Source organism: Melitaea cinxia, chromosome 29 (assembly GCF_905220565.1).
Source record: "Melitaea cinxia chromosome 29, ilMelCinx1.1, whole genome shotgun sequence".
Taxonomy (NCBI): domain Eukaryota; kingdom Metazoa; phylum Arthropoda; class Insecta; order Lepidoptera; family Nymphalidae; genus Melitaea; species Melitaea cinxia.
The window spans coordinates 8,030,474-8,054,061 of NC_059422.1; the positions used below are offsets into that span (position 1 = coordinate 8,030,474).

Sequence of the window (23,588 nt, forward strand, 5' to 3'; positions counted from 1 at the left end):
TCAATGTTTCTCTACTATATTATGCATATAATATACATATAAACCTTCTTCTTGAATCACTCTATCTATTTAATAATTGTGTTTGCTCGCAAACGAAAAAAAACCGACTTCAATTACATCGACGAGTAATACAATGTAGATCGACAAATAATTGTGTTTGCTCGCAAACGAAAAAAAACCGACTTCGATTACATCGACGAGTAATACAACGTAGATCGACGAAAAAAATACTCAAGTAACTGCGCGTTATCAAAGATTACTCAAAAAGTAGTTATCAGATCTCAATGAAATTTATATGTGACCACATGACAAACATCAGCTTTCGATTAAATTAAAAATTATTAAAATCGCTCCACCCAGTCAAAAGTTCTGATGTAACATACATAAAAAAAAAAAATACAGTCGAATTGAGAACCTCCTCCTTTTTTGGAAGTCGGTTAAAAAACGCATCAAAATCCGTTGCGTATTTTTAAAAATCTAAGCAGACAGACAGAAAGCGACTTTGTTAAATACTATGTAGTGATGTTAAATCAGCATTGACTCAGAAAGTGGATTCTATTGAGAAGTATCGTCAAGAAACTCAACAGTTACCCTTTCAGAAACCGTCGATCATTATAAATTTATTAACTTGTCTTGAATGAGATCTACCAATTCTTGTTTAGATTAAGATATCCCAAAGAAGAATCGGCTTAAGACCACTAGGAATTATTATCAATATTGAAGCTATTCTGATGTAGTCTCAATCTGGTTAGACATTCGGGTATTACGGCAGCTGCACCAGTAAGTCCGTTAGTAATGGTATGTTGGAAAATTTTTCGCCCTTCCAAAAAACTTAAACATGCCGGATTAAGGTGTACCTTTATTTATCGCTGGGAAATGCTTTTACGCACCTCGCCGACGAAGCTGGCGGGACTGTAGGGTTTTCGGCCCGAACTAAACGAGCCAGAATACTCACTAAAACCTTATTGTTATAGCGAGGTGCCACGTGATCGCTTTCGCATACTGTGACGCACCGACGGTTGGCCCGCCGTCACCTATAGAACGCCCGCGGACACGGATTTGAAAAATGAATTAAGCTGTACCTAAGCCGATATGAGTAGAAGGGTTGTGCCCAGCTGTGGGACGTTTACAAACTGCTTTAAAATCAGTATCATAGCGGTTTTAGGAAATAATATTTATGAGACAGGCACTCTGCTTATTGAAACTTTATCAAGAAAATGATATCAGACAATCATTGAACCTTAACACATTTCCTGTAATTTTGGAGTTTTTCTTGTTTAAAAAAAAAATGTGTGTGTCCTTCACATCGACTGTCTAAATAGGAACAGAAAAGGCTTACTAGTCTAAGAAAAAGATTAATACCATATGAAATGGTAAATAAATGAATCAAGTAACGCCATCTACCGGAACCCAATAGGATTGGATGATAGATGTTGATAACAAAAACGTAACAAGGCCCTTCGTTCAGTAGATTTTACTCCTATTATTAAAAACCCCAATTTTCCCTCTTTACATTCTTAGTACAGATAACCCCCAAACAAAAAAACGCATTACCTTTACAAAACACTCTCAACACAATTTAAATTAAACCAAACTTATTTATGAGATCACAAAGGACCAACAAAATGATTCTGTAAATGATGCGTTGACAAAATTTGTCCACGATTTTGACAATGGACAGATATCAATCACTTTTAGAAGAAACTTTTGGGGATGCGTGGGTATAGGTTGTGAAGTTCTTCGTCCACCATCGCAAAGGGAGGATCCTCCAACCAGACGGGTGTCGTGTCTGGCGGGCTAACGCCCCGACGGTTGTTGTCGGGATCTTGTATATATACTTAATCACTTTGAAAACTCTGATAGCGCGATGTAGCATACGTCAGTTTTCTCTCTAATTACGTAGCTTGTAGTCGTTCGTATTTCGCGCGATAGATGTCGCCACAAACTCATCGACACCTGTAAGGAATATTTCAACTCGAATTATTGTGGTTATAGCTAAAGAAATTTCGATAATTTTATTACAATATCAATTTAGGTAAATACAAATGAATTACCAAAATGTAAACGAACATACAGTACCTAAGTTAAATTTTTTTTTATGACTATTTGTATTGCCTATAAATGCTATGGAATTGGGAATATTTTTAATTTTTATGGTAGTCGAAAACACGGTCGAATTCCTATTTCCTACACTTATAAATTTAGCTTTTTCCTGTAAAAGTGTACTTTTTTTTTAAGTTTTCTTCAATAAAAATTTTGTCCTGATAACAACAAATACAAAAAAAGAATTATCCAATTCAGCGCAGTCGTTCAGAAGTCATACATGTGTATGACTTCTGAATGACTTTCAAACATTTCAGAGATTCATTTTTATTTAAATTAATTAATTTCCAAATTAATAATTAAAAAACTTATTACAACAATACTAATAAATTACATTTTTATTAACAAGAATCAATAAAACTGATATTAATATTATTCACAAGGGAGTACGCGAACCATTGACATTTGGACGCCATTTTGTACAAGTTTGACATTTATACAAAATGTCGGCAAGGCCGTTAATATTGCGGGTAATGTCTTCTATTTTAATTTAGCATTTGTAACGATTTAGAGATTATTAAAGGTTATAATTTTAATGTACAAATTAATAATAAAATAGGGTTCAAGTTTCCAAAGAAATTACGTTTCTGAATTATATGGAACGAAAGGATTGTTTTGTAATTCATAACAATAAGCTTTTGTGTTTGAACTGGATCAGCTGTACTAAATCTAATTTGAAACTATGAGAGAGATCAGGTCTATTCTATAAATGAGAAAAAAACTGTCAAGATAGTTTAGTTGAACAAATCTGACAAAAACAAATTGCTTTAAATTTAACTCTGTCCACGAGAAGCGTAATCTGTAAATGTATTTTATAAGTCCATACTTTACTTTGACTTGGTAATCCTTCAAAATCATAACCTTTGATATTTGCTTCAGACGGATCGTAGTGTGATGCTTTATAGCCTAAAACCAATCACAATAAATAGGCTATCAAATACAAGAATAATTATTTGAAATAATACAAAAAGAATCCTAAAGACCTAAATACTTTAAATATAATTCAAAAGATGGTATTTAATATTAAATTTTCCAATAAATAAAATATTTAACACAAAATACCTTATAAGTTTTCAAACAATAACGACGGCAAATTCAATAAGGCACCGAATAAACATAACTCAGACGCTCCATTGAATAGCTCCGGCGGCCATAAATACAAGCTAGTAATTCCAGCTATCCGCCGCTAGATGGCGCTACCCGAACTATTCCCTCCACTTACATAGTTTCTTTGAAATTATGCCAAAATATGGGCCCGATAGATATTCCAACATGGAAACTTTGAAGTTTCGGCGACTAGAGATTATACTTAACAATGCCTAAAGCTGGATTGCGGTGACTTTGATGTCAAAAAGCAATGAATGTTTGTGAAATAATATTTATTTAGCTTGCGGTTCGGAGTGTATTCAGCATTGTAAGGTTTTTTAATGGATTTAGAGGGTCTACTGTTTGCTACGCTTGTAACTAGTTGATTATTGTGACTTTGTCTGTATGGTATTTTTTTATTTAATGGATAGTTTTGTGTTTGAATGTCTTATCGAAAACATATTTATTTTCATCTCTTGAAAATGAATGTTGTTCTACTGTTCTTAGTATATCCTTTAAAAACTGAATATGTCAGTCTATTAGGGTCAAAGATTTAGTTCTGATACAAACAAAGAGAGTGATAGAAAGACAGATATTGAGGAGTTAGTCGTTGGGTTCTATCTACGTAGCTATCTAAAAGTAGCTTACAAAAATATAGACAGTAAATTTAACAGAACTTGAAATACTTTGCACCGCCATGTTGGGTGTCCATTACGCGTCAAACGTCAAATTTACCACCGAATCTCGATACTGTTCATACTTATTCTATCGTAAAAGCTTTGAAATTCAGTTACAGATTAAAAAATTGTTTTGTTTAAAATTAAATACTTGTCTTAAATAAATTTTAAAAATATGTAGTTATATGTTTGAATGAATATGAGTGATTTCTTAATATAAAATAATCAAATTAAAAATGTATTGTACACGGATAACTTATCTAATAATATAATAAATAATCTAATTATCCGTAACCATCACGTGATTTAAGTATTTTGTATATTAAAAAGTTTATACGATGTCCTTAGAATTTCACATTTGCTGATTGGCACATTTGCTCACATAAAATATCAGGCGCATAGTACTAAATATATTATTATCTATTTTTTATTTTATTTTTACTAACATTTTAAACAGTTGTTTTAAAAATGAATTCAATTATATAAACTAAATTTCTGTTTTACAAAATACGTTCTTTACAGGCTATTACAATACACGAATTATAAATTTTGTTCTCATCGTATGTCATAATAGTATTTCAATTTACAGAAGCTAAAAACGTAAAACACCTCAAACACGTATCAGCTAGCGACATCTATTATTGAATAGATGTATATATTTTTAAACATACTTCTTAACGATTATCGCCTATTCCGCTCGAACGAACGCGCTCGAAGTGAACACACAGACGAAACAAATAATATTGTATTTCTATATATTACTTACACTTGAATGATCACGTGGATTGCATAGCAATGTACCTGCGGTGTTCTTATTTGAAATATTTCTCTAAACGCTTTAAGATGATATCTGTATTTTTCTGTCTGGGTGTTTGTCTATTTTTGGTCATGCCTCGGATATAACGTAAAGTTAACCCGGTTATCATCCTTAACACCTGATATTGGTTGTCACTCTTAGAGCTTCACCTCAATTAATATACTAGGTTTATATTCAAAATTTTGTTATAAAAAAATATCAGTTGCATAAGTCACTTTTTATGATAGAATATAAAATTTATTTTTTGCGAACGAACACAGGCAAAAGTCAAAAATTAGTGTGACAAGGTAAGAGATAAATTTATGGAAATTAAAAAGGAAACAAAAAATTGGAGGCGCCGGGTATCGATCCCGGTACCTCTCGCATGCTAAGCGAGCGCTCTACCATCTGAGCTACGCCCCCGTTAGGAGATGTTGTGAAAATTACGTAATGTTTCTTTGCTAACGAACATTATGTTTAGTTTAGCAAAATTTAATTTAATAAATTAAATTAGCAATAAGCAATAAATAAAATTTAAAAAAAGAACAGCTTTATTCATATAAATTATTAGCTAACATTCAGTTGTGAAAATATCGCGTGACTATACTACTGCTACCGTGGACTGGTGTTGTGTATATAGCTTAGAAGTCTACTGTAGTGTATGTGTGTGTGGTTTAATTAAATATCTGTCGCTTGTACTTATACGAGTATAAAAAATAAAATTTTTAAAAAGTCATAATTTTTCCATAAATTTGCGGTAAGTTCTCAATTGTAAGAATATAAAACAAAACTCAACTTACTGGATTTCATGCTTGAAAAATACAACAATAACTTGTCCAATTAAGCAAAACCGGGTTCATATTAATAGAAATCTTTGAAAAGAGGTCATAGAAAAAAGTTTTCATATAATAAAACCAGAAAATGGCGGACCTCAGACCGGAAACGTTAATTGACGTTTTTAAAAATTATTACCCCTTTCGAAAGCCCTCGAAAACTTTGACGAACTTTTACAACTTGAATAAAATCGATAAAAAAAATTCTACTTAATAAACTTTTTTTCTAAAATCCAGACTTTATAGTAAGAGCTCTAGAGGTTTAGGTTTGAACAAATTGAGTATTTGAGATTTCATTTAGCCTTTTTTGGTTTGTTAATTTTATAGATGTTAAATTTCTCGATTTTATTTTTATTCGTCATAGCGAATATTTAAATAATATTTAAAATCAGAAGGTCTTTCTTTAATATACAAGCTGTGCCCCGCCATGACACTCGCGTAAAAGATATTTATATAATCTAGTTAGACTAGCTCGTTGGCGCAGTTTGAGTGGCCGTGCTTTCTGTTCCGCGGGTTGCGGGTTCGATTCTCGCTTGAGTCTGGGTGTAATATTAGTATTTACATATGTAATATTTTTTTGTAAAATAATTAAAAAATATATATAGCTATACCAGTCGGCAGTCGGAACAGACGACCGTGTGTGTATGTTATAAGATATAACGATATAACCTGTAGCTTGTCCTTATCTAGGAACAACCGAGTATTGAACGAGCTGAGCTGATTTGAAAGACGTATTCCATATCTTGTGAGCTGTAAAATACGTAAAATTGAAAAAAAAGTCATATTTTCTGAAATTCCATCCCATCTTCAGCACAATTTTTATCATTTTTCATACCGTAGGATCCTTCTATAAACTATACTAATATTATAAAGCTGAAGAGTTTGTTTGTTTAATAGAACGCGTTAATTTCAGAAACTTAGAAGTAGTCCATTTACTGAAAAAGGCTAAAGGTTATTTATCGTTTGAGTACTTTTGTTTTCAAAATAACGCAGGTGAAACCGCGGCGCACAGCTATTTAAAAACTATTCAACTATATAATAATATAACAGTGGGCTGTTACCTATAACACAAGCATTAAGTTGCTTACTTTAGGAACAGACGACGGTGTATGTTATATAAAAAAAAAAGTTTATTATGTTAGCTTACTAAAAACGAGTAAAGCCACGCGAGATGCTAGTAAAACCACAGAATAAAAATAGAATCATAGAATATCATTCGCTGTGCAGAAATGTACCGTCGATTTGTACATTTTTTTGTTCATTTTCCATCATAATTGCTTGCAAATTTAATTAAAAAATGTCTCGATTCTCAACGACGCCAATTAGGATGAGAGTTCATTTAGGGTCCCGCGGAACAATGGACCACTCGTATTATACAATCATTAATTTTTGTAGGATTTAATTAATACATTCGTATGAAAAAAATATATATAATTAGTTCATTCATTATTTTACGAAAATTTTGAGATTGAATTTTTTGCGTTTTTTTTTTAACTTAATTAAAAAATGATTGTGAATGTTATTTTGATTGATTTTTATAAAGAATGTTTGCGTTGCTTGTTTTTTTTTTGTTTATATACATAGGTTATATGAGAGGTTTGGAAGTATCAAATTTATATGGAGTTAGATACTATTAATAACTTCGACTTAAAGTAGAATTTTGTTGTTTAATTTCATTTGAGTTCCATTAACTTGTTGAAGTTCATGTTTACCTCAACTGTATCATCTACTTCAAAGATATTCAGCCTGTAACATCCTATTGCTAGGCATATGCATCTTTCTAGATAAAGAAGAAGAAATAAGAGCATATTCAAGTTCAAGATCCTCATTTAGTAAAACTTTTTAACTTCCCTTAACTTACAAAATATCGCGTAACAAATACTAGGTAGACGAAAAATTGTCACGTAAATACGAATTATTAGAGATAAGGCAAACAGTACTCCTCAAATCTCTGTCAATTCAATGGGATTATGTGTAACAAGCTTTTGATTAAAGTAAGAATCATCGAATATGGGTCCAAGCAAGAAGTTCGGAGGTAACACACATTAAAAAAAAACAATTAAATTGAGAACTTTTGAAGTTGGTTAGTATTACAGTCTGAGTGTCACGGTTCAGCGTGTAACATTCCACTGCATAGGCGTCTTACTCTATACAGGATGAATTAAGTATCTTCAGATACATAGCTAACACATGGATATAAATTCTTTAATTCACTTAGAATATTATACTATATTTCAAAACTTACAACCTACCACCCTCGGAACAGACTGATGGATAACCGCTAACTGCGCTACCGCGCCTGTTAAAAAGTAGCAGGCAAAAAATCTCCCCAAAAAAACTCTCTAAATCTGTAAACAACAAGTTACATTTTGTCAAAAAACTAAAAAAAAAGTGCTTTTTAAAAGCTATAGAACCAAACTTTTTTAAACATCAATCAAAGCTTTACAATATTTAAAACCTGCGGAACCAGCAGTGCGTCGACGGAACGCACTACACAATAACCGGTAATCTCTCTGTAGCCGGATAATCGGATCAAAAATATTTTAATTCCCCATAGTTTTGTAGGCGAAATTCAGACTATAATTTTTTAGCTAAAATTTTTTTTATCGTTTTTCCCATCTTTTAAAACTTGCTACGAGTTAAGCTTTGGGTGTGTATAACTTTTTTTATTGAAAAAAGTATCCGGTTAAGTTGTATGTAGCATTAAAATATAAATAATTTGGCAGTTTTTCTATAATTTATCCGATTTCTCTGGTTCTCAATTCGTCTGAATTTTTTATGTGTTACTGTGTAACTTTTACTGGGTGTACCGTTTATTTTTTTTTATTTTTTTATGAAAGCTGGTGCTTATCGTGTTTGTCCTATTTCAATTTGATAAAGATTTGACGAGTACTTTTCGAGTTATTTCTAATAATGTATATTTAATTGATTATTTTTTCGACTACCTTCATTGTATTATCGCATTACTCCTTAATGTAAATTTATTTTATATAATCTAGACTCAATTATTATCTATTAGGTCGTAGACGTTAAATTATCAGTCAGAAGAAAAATAAAGTTACTTCAGACTTGGCTCCGGCCTTTTGATATATCAGAACGAAAGTTATAAATTCAAACTAGGCTGTATGGATTATAGTCCTTTGCCTTTTCCTATTGGGGATAAATTTTAAAACATCAACAACAACAACGTTAAATTAATTTTCATCTTTTTTTTAAAACTGACGAGTTAGGTTTCTAGTATATTAAACCTTTTTTTTAAGTATCTGGTTAAATTTTATGTAGTTTTAAAATGTAAATAATTTTGACACTCTGTTTATATTTTGATACCATTAATTTATATTTGTAATTGCTTGTTGCTTTGATTAATATATATTTCTCTTTATTTACAGATATTTAGAGTTTTCCGAGAGTCTGGCCATCATTTTATGGTAAGTTTTTTCTAACTAAAATATTTTGATTACATATTAAGAATTGTTAAATAATTATTACTTAAAAAATAAAAAATAAATCTCCCTAATATTATAAAGCTAAAGAGTTTGTCTGCTTAAACGCGCTAATATCAGGGACTACCGGTTCGAACTGAAAAAACTTTTGTTTTGGATAGTCCATTTGTCGAGGAAGGTTATAGGCTATATAACACCACGGTACAAGCAATAAGATCTGAGCAATAACAAGAAATGTTACGAAAACTGGAAAAGAAAAGATGTTCTTTTTCGAATGAGTCCCTTGCGTGCGCTGTGTGGACGATTAAACTTACCCAAAAATCATGTACGACAAAAATAATCGGGTATTAATAATCGTCGCTTATTGTAATTTTAAAATGATTGGAATTTTCTTTTTTTGAGTTTTAGTTCCGTTAGAACTTTCAACAAAATATTAGAAAACTAAATAAAATTATCGAGTTGATCCAGCCGTTCTAGAGTTTTATGCTTTACATTTAGCCAGTCACATTTTATTTAAACTTACATAAATAAATACTTAACGCCAATATTATAATAAATAACTTAATGCAAAAAAAAAACAATTTTTTCGTAATCAAAATTAAAAAATGACTGGCAACACTCTTCAAGATCTGTCACAGCTTCACAAAATCAAGAAATACTTTCTATAATAAATTTAATATGAATATGTTATGATGAATCAAAGTAATATTCGCGTTTTCAACCCCTAATCTTTCCTAACTAGACGTATTCATAAAACTGCCCTTATGGATAAAAATACCCGAGCTATTGATGTCAACCGAATTTATTACTATACTAGCTGTGCCCGCGACTTCGTCCGTATTTACATGTTAAACGAGATTCTTTAAATTGCCGTAACTTTTTTATTTATGAACCGATTGACATGAAACAAATACTATTTGTTATACACACATATGCTTACCACAATATATTAGTGAAAGACACATCTAAATCAGATGCTGTTTTTGAAATTAGCGTTCGTAAACGCACAGACAAACAAACAAAAATTCTAACAATCATTGTTTTGGGTGCTATTTACGTTGATAAAGGTCCCAATATCTTTTTTCAAATATATTCCATGGACACACGGCGATCCGTTAAATTTTTATTATGTGTATTGATAAAAGTAGCTATCTGCTCGCGATTTTTCCCGCGTAATAAGTTAGGTACACGATTTTGACAGTTCTGTTTTCTCTTGTTAAAATATAGCCCATGTTACTCATTGTCAGTGATATAATAATTTAAAGCTGGGATGACAGATAACACAGAAAAAGCTGATGAGATTATTATTTTAAAAGTTGTAATAAAAAAAATTGTAGTCATAAAGAAAATAAATTTTGAATGCTTTGTTTTTAAATATATATATAACTAGGTCCCCCGTTCGAACTGTTGTTTATATTATACGTTGTTACTTCATAAATCCTTTAAAAGTACTACTGTTGATCCAAAATAGGTATCATATATTTTTTTTATAATGTTTATAACGTCTGCAAATCATTACCAGTACCTAAATCACCCGTTCTGTTCAGAAATCTATACTAATAAATGGAAAGCCGTTTTTTTTTCGTTCGGATATACTGCGAAAACTACTGAACCGATCGGAATAATACTTATACCATAAGATGCAGCGTGTTTCGGAGAAGTTTTTAGTATATATGTTGGTGATTACTTATTGTCTAAAAATATGAACGGACAGAGGTCGCTAGTATATTATACTTCAATAAATACTATTATTTAACGTCAAAACTCTTGACAAATATGTGAAAACGCCTTCCATTTTAACACATTAAATAGTCAGATTTGTTCAAGTATGCTCGTTTGTAGCAGTGTAAAACGAACCTTTATTTCGTTACTTATCAGAGCCATTATACGTGTCGGTCTGTCCGTCCGGCATTACTCCGCTATCAACCCTAATAACAGTTAAACCCCTCTATATTAAAAGCGGTTTCAGCATTAAGATTTTGTTTTATTGAAGTTAAACGCTCGTACAGATACGGAGGGAATTGGAAATTTAACTAATCTCTTTACATTCTGCTTATATTAACGAATTCTTACTCTTACTTAAAGTTTTTATCGTTATTACTATCTGACGGATACAGTATCCAATAGATAAATATGTGATAAATTTTACTTTGTCTGTTATGTCCCTGCTGAAAGTTCCAGATAAATCCAAATAAGCGATGATTGATGTGAAGTTATTGTAAATAAACTATTATGTGTTTGAAACAGGGATTCCAAATATTTTATTCAAATTATTCAAATACGTTAAAATACAATTTTTATCTGGGAATTTTTCGATCCAGATAGATCTATCAGGATCCCCAATGTAACTTAACATTTTATATCGGAGTTTTCCACAGGGGTATTTTTAATTTGCAATATATAAAACAAAAAGTGGTAGTGGCCGTAGTTTAGGTACAAGATAGGTTTGACTGAACTTATACTTGATATTTGACTGTTCCGTATATAACTACTTCAGAACTGGTATGTAGTGTATGCGGTATAAATGAATACCTCTAACTTGTACATTCAAACACTGTTTGTATAATCTGATGCCGTCACTAAAATGATCAAAAACATATATTTTAATTATTCAGTTCACAATTTTCATTACAGTCGAATCAAGGCACAAAGGGCACGTACCGGAACTATGTAATATCGTACCTACAAATACATTGGCTTACGTCAAACAACCACCCATGAGAATTTCATTAGAGGTAAAATATCCCTTACCTTAGGGTGACTACGTATCACAGACTAGACATATTTCAGTCTAAGCTATGCAATCATTATTGTCTTAGGCCTGTCGAGTGAAATATTTTCGATAATTTTGCATTGATGCTGTCAAGCTTTGACGCCATTTTGTAATGTCTTACGCCATTTTGTTACGTCATGCGATGCATAGACAGTTTATTATACTCTATTTCACGTAGGAAGGGTACGGTGACACATGTCAAATTAACTCTAAAGTGAGGTGACCATGCATAATTAATTGATGTAATTCGATTATCGAGTACAAATGCGGTTAACCTTTAATCGATTATATAAAAAAAAAAATTTTAACTGCTTATTAAAAATTAATCATCGCTATGGTGAATAAATAATATTTTAAGGGTGGTGTTAAACGCGAGAAATGAGTTATCGACAAACCCATTAACACAGCTCACGTGGCAAATTATTAGTCGTTCGCCTTTACCCTCCGGTACTTTAGTCGAAGAATGAGCAGTGTCGTCTGTCCATACTTTGCCAACAGTATGATTGGCGTTCAACCATGTCTAGTCAAGGAATACTACGTTGTTCCAATCCGTAATGTTTTTCGCCTTTTCTAAGAATGTCACAAAGTTTTCACGCACTTTTCCGTTCGTTAACTTTTGTTTATTTTAAGGAAATCCAATTTTATTTAAAAGTCGCCATAACGATGTCACACTTCCATTAAATAATTTAGCACCTTTCAAAGACATTAATTCTTGTAAAACTGTGGGCAACTCATTTCTCCGCTAATAATCATATTCAACCTCAACGACCAAACATTTATTTCCTTTGCCTCTTTTTGGGAGTCGATAACTTATTATCTTCCACATTGGTGTCACCATACTTTTCTTTACTTATTTTTGACACTAAGCTGTGTGACTACGGCAATAAAGAATATAGCCACCAGCATCTCTTCCCGTGGGTGTCGTAGGAGGCGACTAAGGGATAACACAGTTCCACTACAACCTTGAAACTTATAAAGCCGACCGATAGCGGGATAACCATTCAACTGCTGGCTTTGAAATACACAGGCCGAAGACGGGCAACAGCGTCTTCAGTGCGACAAAGCCGGCCCTGCGGTCACCAACCCGCCCAGCGTGGTGACTATAGGCAACACACATGAGTTCACGCCATTTTTTGGCACGAAGCTTGTGGAGGCCTATGTCCAACAGTGGACTGCGATAGGTTGAAGTAATTTTTGACACTGTATTACGCCTAATTTCAAGTGCCTGTGCAACTCGATCCACTATGTGGTTGACAGATAATAATGGACCGCTATTTTCTCACTCCCGTTCAAAGTATTCCCGAAAGCGGACAACCAATGGACTGTTTGAAACGGTCTTCTTTTGTTCTTTTCGGCATTTTACAGAACAGAACACACACAAAAAATGAATAACTAAAAAAATAATAACAGAACTTAACAACAATAAAACAGCAACAAATACAACTATAGCAACTGGCAAAACCAAAACACGGGAAGCATATAAGAGACAGAAAGTACTGATTGAGATATCTCGAGTCAGTGAGATGATTCGATTCACAAGATGGCCGTTACGATTATTTATTTTAGCCGATTACTACGTGTCAATCCCTATCATTAAACGTTTCGTTTCATGCCTGTAATTTTAAGTAATCATTTTTTCTGTACCTTTTTTATTTTGGTCAAAATGTAAAAACGCATATATAAATACAATTTCAATCTAATCAAGCATTATTATTTGCTTTGGAAACTAATTGGTGATTTTAAAAAATGTATATTTATCCGATTTGTTGAAAATAGTGAGCGTGTATTGGAACATATCAAATGTCACCGTACCCATCCTATGTGAAATAGAATATAGTTTCAAGTATTTATCGTTGATATAAGTCTAATATTAGTTATACTAAATATAGATTATTTAAATAGCTTATGTAGGTAAAAAGGGTCTTGTTATGTCATTATTATACTTCTCTACTGTTACAAATCAAATCAAATCAAACATTTCTTTTTTTTACAAAAATAGTAAATTAATTTACTTTACAATTCACTATTTACAGATAGTTTTGGTACAAATCATGTCCGCGTGGAATTTTGCAAAGAATGCTGGCAGCATTTCGCCGTTGAATCGCTATGCCGATTCTTGGGCAAATAATGCACCAGCCCTCTAGTCACCAGTGGAGGCAATAAGGCGAGGAGTTTTCTCATATAAAAAAAATTTAGCACTGCTACTCCAAGAAAAAAATAAAGTAGTGAATTAAATATAGTTGACGTAAAGTTATAAGCTGTGAAGATTGTATACAATTACTCTTTCAAAACCAGTAAATAAATTACTCAAACATTACAAATTCAATTATATGTCCTGCATGAAAGTCAGCGCTACAGAACCAACGTTCAACAGAACATGTATTAATTTTATGCGCTTTTTTATATTGCAAGGCCAGCCCATAAGTAATTAAAATAAAAAAGTCTAATTAAATTACCTTTCGAAAAGAAGATTAAATTATTTCTACCATAAATAGGAAGACTAGGGATACGATACAAGCTAAATTTTATCCTGACATTTCAACGTAGTCAAAAGTTGAACGGCCACATAGCGAGTCGAAGCTAAATGAAAATATAATTTTGAAAAGATGAGTCTGTAGATTTCCTTAAGATAATATGAAGAAACGGGACGTTATTAAAATTGTTACTTCTTCGTTTATCGCTGATTTATAGTATGTTTTCTTATATTAAATTTTTTTTTGGATAAGATTATGCTTAATTAGTTAAATGAAATATAATAAACGATATATACATCATCTATATGCTACAGTAACCGCTTGTACAGTAACTACATACGAGAGGCTTTGCTTCTCCAAGTTCTGTTCAGTTTTGTTCAAATGTCTTCCTAATTTTTTTGATTATTAACCAACATTTTGTTTTATTAACCTTTGTTAATTTCATTTCTTAATAAAATAACTAAATCGCTAATATTTATAAACAATTTAAATAATTTCGTATTAATATGATAATAATTCGATAATAATATGATAATAATTCGTGAAAACAACTTAAATTACGAATTGATCGCAATCCGCCATTTTGTCAATCAAATTATTAAACATCAAAACAAAATGGCGTATCTATTTTCGTAATTATCGTAATGTAATTTTTCACTACACTTATAAAGGTCAGTAATATTAAAAGTTTAAGGTTCTATTAACGAATGAGTCTTAAAGGGTACTAAAAATAGTTTTATTTCCCTTAGAGCACAAATGCATATCCACTAGGGTACATTACGCCTTATGAGTTACAAAACACAGCTTGGAACAAAGTGACGCATTAAAAGATCATACTCGTTGTGAGGAGATCTGGGTCGTTGTGTATGGTGTAATATTTATTTCCCAGCGTTTACCATTAAAACGCCATACACACCATACCAACATAACATAATTTGTTGCCTTTAAAGTTGAAATTATTTTTTATGTGTTTTAAAATGTTACCTTTGCGTCACTTTGCGTATAAAATATTATATATTTTTTTTTTAATGAAATAGAGATTACATTCTGTCGAAGATCCATTATTGATAGGGAAAGCGATCTTAAGTAAAAATGTTTTAAAGTTTTTTAAAAGCGATTATTGGATTGAGTTTCAGAGGATTTTTTTTTTCTTTATTCCGCTAAAACCGTAATTTTAGACCACGTCACTGTTCCACCCAAGAGCGTAATTACAGTCGCTTTTGCCAGCCAACACACTATTTGCATTACTCGACGTTGGAAATTTTAAGTCACAATGCTGAAACTGAAAAAAAAATTACATTTTCAAGCAGTTTACCTGATTCACGGTACGCTGGCTGCTCTGGAGTTTTGAGTGATTATTAATTTTACTTTTTGATATTACGACTCGGTACTGAGTGGACTAAAATTTTTTTTTTTTTAGTTTCTAGTTTGTTTACGGTTATTTAATTAAAGGAATTTTGTAACGAACGAAACTTTGACTTAATTAGTTAGGGAATGAAATTTTAAACAATAAATACTTGAATGTTAGCGGTCTCAACTTCAACTAACTTTAAGTTAATCGGTTTTCGAAAATTAAATAATCGCATGTTATATTAAGTACATACTCTCTTAGTTACGTACATTACATTTATTTCTTGTATTTCTTAACGGTGACTGGTAAATAAGGCAGTAGGCGGCTTTGAAGTCCTTTCTCGACATATATCTTTAAATACATGATAACATTGTTTTCAACTGATTTCTTTACGAACGAAACGAAAATTAATAAATAATTAAAAATATTTAAGGAAAACTATTTTAAGGCGTTTATAATATAACTCAAAAATTTACAATAAAAAATAGGAATTAAAAAAGTGAAAAAAATCTGTCTCTCAAACTTCTAAATGCCCCTTTGAATGGAAACTTTGTAATGTTTTAGGAAACAGTTAAGTGTCTTCCCCTGTCAGTGGTGACAACGGCTATTGAGATATTTTTTATCTACTAAGCTTGAAATGTAACACTTATAAAATATATAAGTTTAACCTTTTTTATTTAGCACCAGCTGTTAGTTATTCATTCTTGATAACACACTTATATTAAATTGTTTTGAAAATCGAATAAATAAATGTCTTTGTTCGAGTAGTCTTCAAAAGCACTTTTCATTCGTAATTTTACCAAGATATGTCTATTTATCTATTTTCCGAGACGTAGTTTTTTTTTCTCTTCTTTATAACACATATTTCCAAAGATGTGTTTGACTAGCCCGTTGACGCAGTTTATAGTGACCCTGCTTTCTGCTTCCGGGGCTTGTTGGTTCGATTCCCACCGAAATGGTATGTTTATCGAAAAAAAAAAAATGTAGCTATACCAGTCAGCTGTTACCTATAACACAAGCATTAACTTGCTTACTTTAGGAATAAACGACCGTGTGTGTATTGTGTCGATATTTATTTATTATTATTTATTATGTGTTGAGTTACCCTTTTTTATAAATAACTAGGTCGGGAAACAAGCATACGGCTCTAGCCACCCTACTCACCAACAGGAACACAATACTGCTTGAAAACTGTATTATACAATATTATACCCTATAATATAAGTTCTTAAAGTACTTTGAAGTCCTGAAGCGGATCAGGGTTAGAGTCGGCAACGCGCTTGCGATGCTTCTGGTGTTGCAGGCGTCTATAGGCTACAGTAATGGCTTACCATCGGGTGAGCCTTACGCTTTTTTCCCAACTTAGTTGTATAAAAAAAAATGACTCACAACCTCTAGAGCAGAAAGTCGAACTGCGTCAATAGGTTAGTCATTCATTTTTAACCGACTTCAAATAATTGTGTTTGCTCGCAAACGAAAAAAAAACCGACTTCAATTACATCGAAGAGTAATACAACGTAGATCGACGAAAAAATAGTAATACTTTGTTCGTATTCCATATAACGCGACATTATAAAATTGTAGAATTATATAATGTTCTACTGTTATTTCTAACATTTTGTTAGCGATTGTAGGCAGAAATTTCATAAAAGGCCCGTCGTCGATTCGCGCGAAGCGCTGACATCGCTTATTACGGCGGGTTTTTTAGTTGAAGCGGATTTATATTGAATTACGGTTTATGTCTTTTTTATTAAAAATATGTAATGTTCATGTTTTCACACAGCTCCGATGCACGACTGGAGTTTACCCCTTCAGATCAACTGTCTAAATAGGCACAAAAAGGCTTACTAGTCTAAGAAATATATTATTACTATATCAAATTGTGAATAAATTAATGCAATAACGCCATCTATCGGAACCTAATTGCGTTATTAGAAAACGTCTGAACGCCATCTCTAACAAGGTCATTCGTTCAGTAGATTTTACTGTTCAATTTTTTCATTCCGGGGCCTTAAATGAAAATCGATTCTTAAGGAGAAAACTCCAAAAACAGTCAAGTAAATACGCCATATCAGATATAGCTCAAAAAGTTCGAGTCAAATCTCAATTATATTTAAATGGGACCACATGATAAGCACCACCTATCGATTAAAAAAAGAATCATCGATATCGGTCCACCCAGTAAAATAGTAATGAGGTTAATATAACGTTGGTCGACGTAAAATAGCCAAGTAAATACCAAGTATTAGCGATAACTCAAAAATTAAAAGCTCAAATATATTTATAACGAATAAACTGCTACTCTCTACTCTAGTGGAATATTGTAATTTGATCGATAGTGAACGAAGTAATTTCATAACATTTTGATAGATGGCGTTGTGGCAAAGTATTGAACATGACCACAGTCGTCTTAACATCGTCATGTAAATACGTGTCATCAAAGATTACTCAAAAATTGCTCATTATATCTCAATCATATTTAAAACGGACAACATGACAAGTATTACCTTTTGATTTATACAAAAAAGATCAAAATCAGTGCACCCAGTAAAAAGATATAACGTTTATTACAACGTAGGCTGACGAAAAAACCGTCAAGTAAATACGCAATATTAGATATAACTCACAAATTACGAATCAAATCTCAATTAAATTTGAATGGGACCACGTGACAAATAGTAGCTTTTAATTTATATAAGAAACGTCAAAATCGGTGCACCCAGTAAAAAGTTATGAGGTATAATACAACGTAAGGTGACGAAAATAATGTCAAGTAAATACGCGTTATCAAAGATTAATCAAAAAGTAGTTATCAGATCTCGATAAAATTTATATGTGACCACATGATAAACATCAGCTTTCGATTAAAGTAAAAATTATCAAAATCGATACACCCAGTAAAAAGTTATTGCGGATTTTCAAGAGTTTCTCTCGATTTCTCTGGGATCCCATCATCAGATCCTGGTTTCCTTATCATGGTACTAAACTAGGGATATCCCCTTTCCAACAAAAAAAGAATTATCAAAATCGGTATACCCAGTAGAAAGTTATGTGGTATAATACAACGTAGGTCGACGAAAAAAGCGTCAAGTAAAAACGCATTATTAGATATAATTCGAAAAGTAGTTGTTAGATCTCAAATAAATTTAAATGGGACCAATCGGCACACACCACCTTTCGATTAAAACAAAATTTGTCGAAATCGGTCTACCTGGTCAAAAGTTCTGATGTAACATACATTAAAAAAAAAAAAAAAAAAAAAAAAAAAAAAAAAAAATACAGTCGAATTGAGAACCTCCTCCTTTTTTGGAAGTCGGTTAAAAAAGGAGCAGGTTACTCAATTCGACCGTATATATATATATTATGTATGTTCGGGAATAACTCGGGTTACTCGGGAGGGTACTCGGAAATAAACGGGTTTTTTTGTTGGAAAGGAGATATCCCTAGTTTGGTACTATGATAAAGAAACCAGGATCTGATGATGGAATCCTAGAGAAATCGAGGGAAATTCTCGAAAATCCGCATAACTTTTTACTGGGTGTACCGATTTTAATGATTTTTAATTTAATCGAAAGCCGATGTTTATCACGTGGACATATTTAAATTTCATCGAGATCTGATTATAACTTTTGGAGTAATCTTTGATAATGCGTATTTACTTGACTATTTTTTGTCTACCTACGTTGTATTACTTGTCGATATAATTGAAGTCGGTTCTTCTTCGTTTGCCTGCAAATACAGTTATCATACACATTTTTGTTGAAATATAAAAAAAAAATTAAAACATGCTTTGTGACGTAACATTTTTCCTTTGTCGATGATAATAATTCCGTTGGCATATGAATATCTTAAATAAACGAAATATTTCGACCGACGGTATTCTAACCTAAATATTTGCTAAGCACATCAAAAGATCCCGGGCATTGTTAAATGTAATACACTGGAGACAGTGTACATGAAATAAAAATTAAATGTACGCTTTTTAAAAGCGAAATTAAATATAATTTATTCTCTCTGAGATCTTCTATGAGATTGAGACCCCGCTGTCAACACACCGCAACGCTGGTCATTCATAACAGGAACACAACACTACTTGAAATCAGTATTATTTATCTGTGATCTTCTGGAAGGTTGTGGTACTGCCCCGAACGGGCTGCTCCAGATTTTGAGCTGGATACAATTGATACTAAATGTGCAATAGCTATTACCTGACTTCAAAAAAGGGGACGTTCTTAATTGGACTGTATTTTTTATGTCTTATAACTTTTTACTGGGTGGACCGATGAAGTTTTTTTTTTTTAATCGAAAGGTGACTTTTTGAACTATCTCTTATAATGACCTACGTTGTATTACTTGTCGGTTTAATTGTAATCGAGGTTTTTTTGCACTTTAATTTTTATATAAAGTAACCAACTTGGCTTGAATTCTATGGAATGTTGCTAAAATTTCTACAATATGTATTTATTCTTCAATGTAGTTACACCAATTTACAAACATATACAGAAAAAAATGTACAAATCGATCTTATCGTTAATAAAGCAATTTAAATATTAGCATTTGTATAATACACGTAAATTTATCTTGTTTTAAATAATGTCCAAAATATATTTGCTTTTAATAAATACATACAAATACTGATAATACGATGACACAGTCTTCAGTTATAGTAAAGATAGGTAGTAAATCATTATCTTACCAAATACGAATCATATTAATTACATAATTGCTTCAGAACCACTGACCGCTCTTTTACGGTCTTTTGAATAAGTACGCCATTGGTCGGTTGTATACGCGCCTAGTCACGATTGATCGTTCAGCGTTTCAATCGCTTTATAATTATGTATCAAAGATTAATTAAAAAAATAAATAAATATGTACTTATACATTTTATCTTATATTTAATTTATATTTGCGTTGGTCGTTAATTTTAAAACTAATTAAATAAAATACTAATTTTAATTACTAATTATATAAAAATACATTAAATACATAAATGATTGAAAATATATTTCTAATTTAATTATCTGTACAAATACATATTTATCTGTACAAATTTATTTTAAAAATTATTATATATGTTTAAAGTACGTTTATTAATATATCGAGTATTAAAATTTAAATATCGATTTACATCACTATAAATTATTTTATTGTTACACACCTGTGTACTTATATATTTTATAATAATTGTTCAAATGGCTTATTTATTTTAGATATTTATTTTTATACAATATTTGTTGATTAAACTTTAGATACCGTATTAAAGTATCTTATTTTTTTATTGTAGTTTTTAATAACTGTATAAAATGGACTACGCGCACACCACAATAGAACAGAATAACAGAAACATTAGAAAAATCATTATTAATAAAAAATTTCTCTAATTATAATAAGAATCTAGCGCTAAAAGCGCTGTATTATAACCAATCAAAATTCCTCCCTTCATCTATTTTTGTCATCATTCATTCGTTCAAATCATGCTTTGTCAGTCCGAAACCGCGCTATTTCAGCGACGCTCGCTTTCAATACATTAGTAAAGTATTTAGTTATTTACATTTTTTACAATAAACAATAATTATAACTTTAAAAAGTATTTAAATGTAATAATTTCAGTTATCTTTAGTAATATTCATGTGATAAAATGTTGCTAAATTGTTTATTTTCCATCGGTACAGTGTCAAGGTTTTGGCGGTTACTATTATTACTTTACGTACCAATAATGGCGGATTTCTTCTCGTGTTTTATTGTGAATATGAAATTGGTGAGTTTTTATTTATTTTATATTATTATCTTTCAACAAATCATAATTATATCCTATAAACTACGTTTTTTTTCCAAACTTACATCATTTCTATTTCCAAATATATATAGATTTTGTTAATATAAAAAAAAATATGCTCATGCGTATTACCAGGTAAATTAAACAGTTTCTGATACAATAATAACTGTAAAATATTACAATTCAAATTTTACAAGACCGACAAATACTCAAAAAAACAATGTATTTAAAAATAAACTTTATTTTATGACAAATTGTTTACTAATGTTGTAAGAGCGATTATAATCAGTTTTTCATAATTATGTATTTATTCGTTTCAATGCTACTAACACATTTTCCACGCCCTATACCACTCCTATCTATTAAAAACTACCCATAACTAATACTCCGCGTTTTAGTTCTACTTGCTTATACCTATCTCAGTACTTTTATTACAGCCTATGTTATTTCATATGTGCAATTTCTAATAATGTAAGCGGCGTCATGATAGGTAGGAACAAAACATAGCATTGAAATGGATCAATCAGTTTTTTGATCTTGATATCAAAATTATGCAATTTTTTTAATTTTTACTTCGTAAAAATTTTGTTAATCGAAAGAGTTGATTTGGAGGGTAACCTTAAAAAAAATTTACGATTCAATGTATTTTATATACTTCTAAAGTAGTTTTTATGTAACTAGTATTCGTAACATAGAACGGTAGATATCATCAAATAAAAAAAAATATCGCTATAATAAATTGTAATAACGCCATCTTTGTTCATTATCTAAATTCGAAGTTTTTATTTACGTTACAGTTGGCTTGTTATACTTTTAGAAATGAAAGTTTGAGAAACAACGATTTTTATAAGCACTACTTGTTCATTGAGTCTGTTTAGATTTTTTATGTACACAAAAAAACGTTGTTTATATAAGAAGCAATGGAGTCAAAATACGGTTTATTTATCTAACTCAATGATCTTATTTATTTATTAACTGAGGGGCACAGCAGGAATTTCCTGATCAAAATATGGAGCAGCCCGACTGGGGTAGTACCTCGACCTTACAGAAGATCACAGCTAAATAATACTGTTTTCAAGCAGTATTGTGTTCCTGTTGGTGAGTAAGGTGACCAGAGCTCCTGGGAGCTCGGGGGGGGGATTGGGGATTGGGTCGGCAACGCGCTTGCGATGCTTCTGGTGTTGCAGGCGGTTACGGTAATCTCTTACCTTCAGGCAGTGTTGCCAACCCCAGCATAGAGTTAAACTGTAGATATGCCAGAAAAAAACTGTAGAAAACTGTAAATATCAAATTAAAAAACAGTAAATCTACAGCTTTGTCTTTTTATTACCCGACTGCCAAGGAAGGGTTATGTTTTTCGCGCGTATCTTGTATGTATGTATGTATGTATGTATGTTTGTATATAATATTCTTTACTACCTCATATTTCCAGAACCACTGAACAGATTTACATAATTGAGGTATCGTTAGGTTGGTCTTAGCTGCCCAAGTGTTCTTAGATAGGTGACATTAAAAAAAAATCAAACATGGCGGCTGCGCGAAGCCATTAATGAAAAAAAAAAATTTCTCGAATACTACAATATGGGTATCAAATTGAAGGGCACAATACAAGGATTTTAAAAAGGTATATCATGATTATTATTGCCGTAATACTAATAAAGAAATACAATATTTAAGTTAAAAAAATGTGGACTTTGCTCTTTCCTACGCCTATGCCATGCCAAACTCGCCTCCTAGGCGACGATCAACTTCCCGAAATTCCCGAAGTGTAGCCTTTCTAATAAAATACAATGGTTAAAAAAAAAAACATACAATTAAAATTACAAATAAAAATTAATAAATGTCACACCAATTTACAATTACATTAATAAAATCAATAACAAATACATAATACCAAATACAAACAAATAATTTTAATAATAATTTCATTATATTAAAACTAATAGTTGTTGACTTAAGCAGTCACTTATTTGCTAAAGGTCAGGCTTACGTTGCTTTGAGCAGAGTGAGATCTTTCTCCGGGCTTGCTATCAGTTCTCTTGACCCTAAAAAAATATTTAATCAACCACATGATGTAACTGTTTTAATGAATTGAACCGATTACGTAATTTGACTGACTAAAAAGACATAAATAAAATAATAATTAAAAAAAAAAAAAAAAAAAAAACCCGCCTGCGTGAAGAACAACTAATGGAAAATCAACTGAAAAAGCTGGAACAAGATAAAAATTCAATATGCACACAAAGTCAGCGAAATAAATAGAAACAATATCA

The 23,588-nt window shown here is 31.4% G+C and overlaps 1 long non-coding RNA gene and 1 other non-coding gene across 2 annotated transcripts in view; one reads left to right on the forward strand and one right to left on the reverse strand.

Moving 5' to 3' along the window:
- Positions 1-23,588, forward strand: part of LOC123667817 — a 96,599-nt gene that overhangs the window by 25,189 nt on the left and 47,822 nt on the right. Inside the window, exon 2 of the long non-coding RNA XR_006745478.1 lies at positions 8,885-8,923. This is a non-coding gene — a long non-coding RNA (uncharacterized LOC123667817). The remainder of the gene's footprint in view (positions 1-8,884; positions 8,924-23,588) is intronic.
- Positions 5,013-5,085, reverse strand: Trnaa-agc. Its single transcript has one exon. It is a non-coding gene; the product is annotated as a tRNA-Ala (tRNA).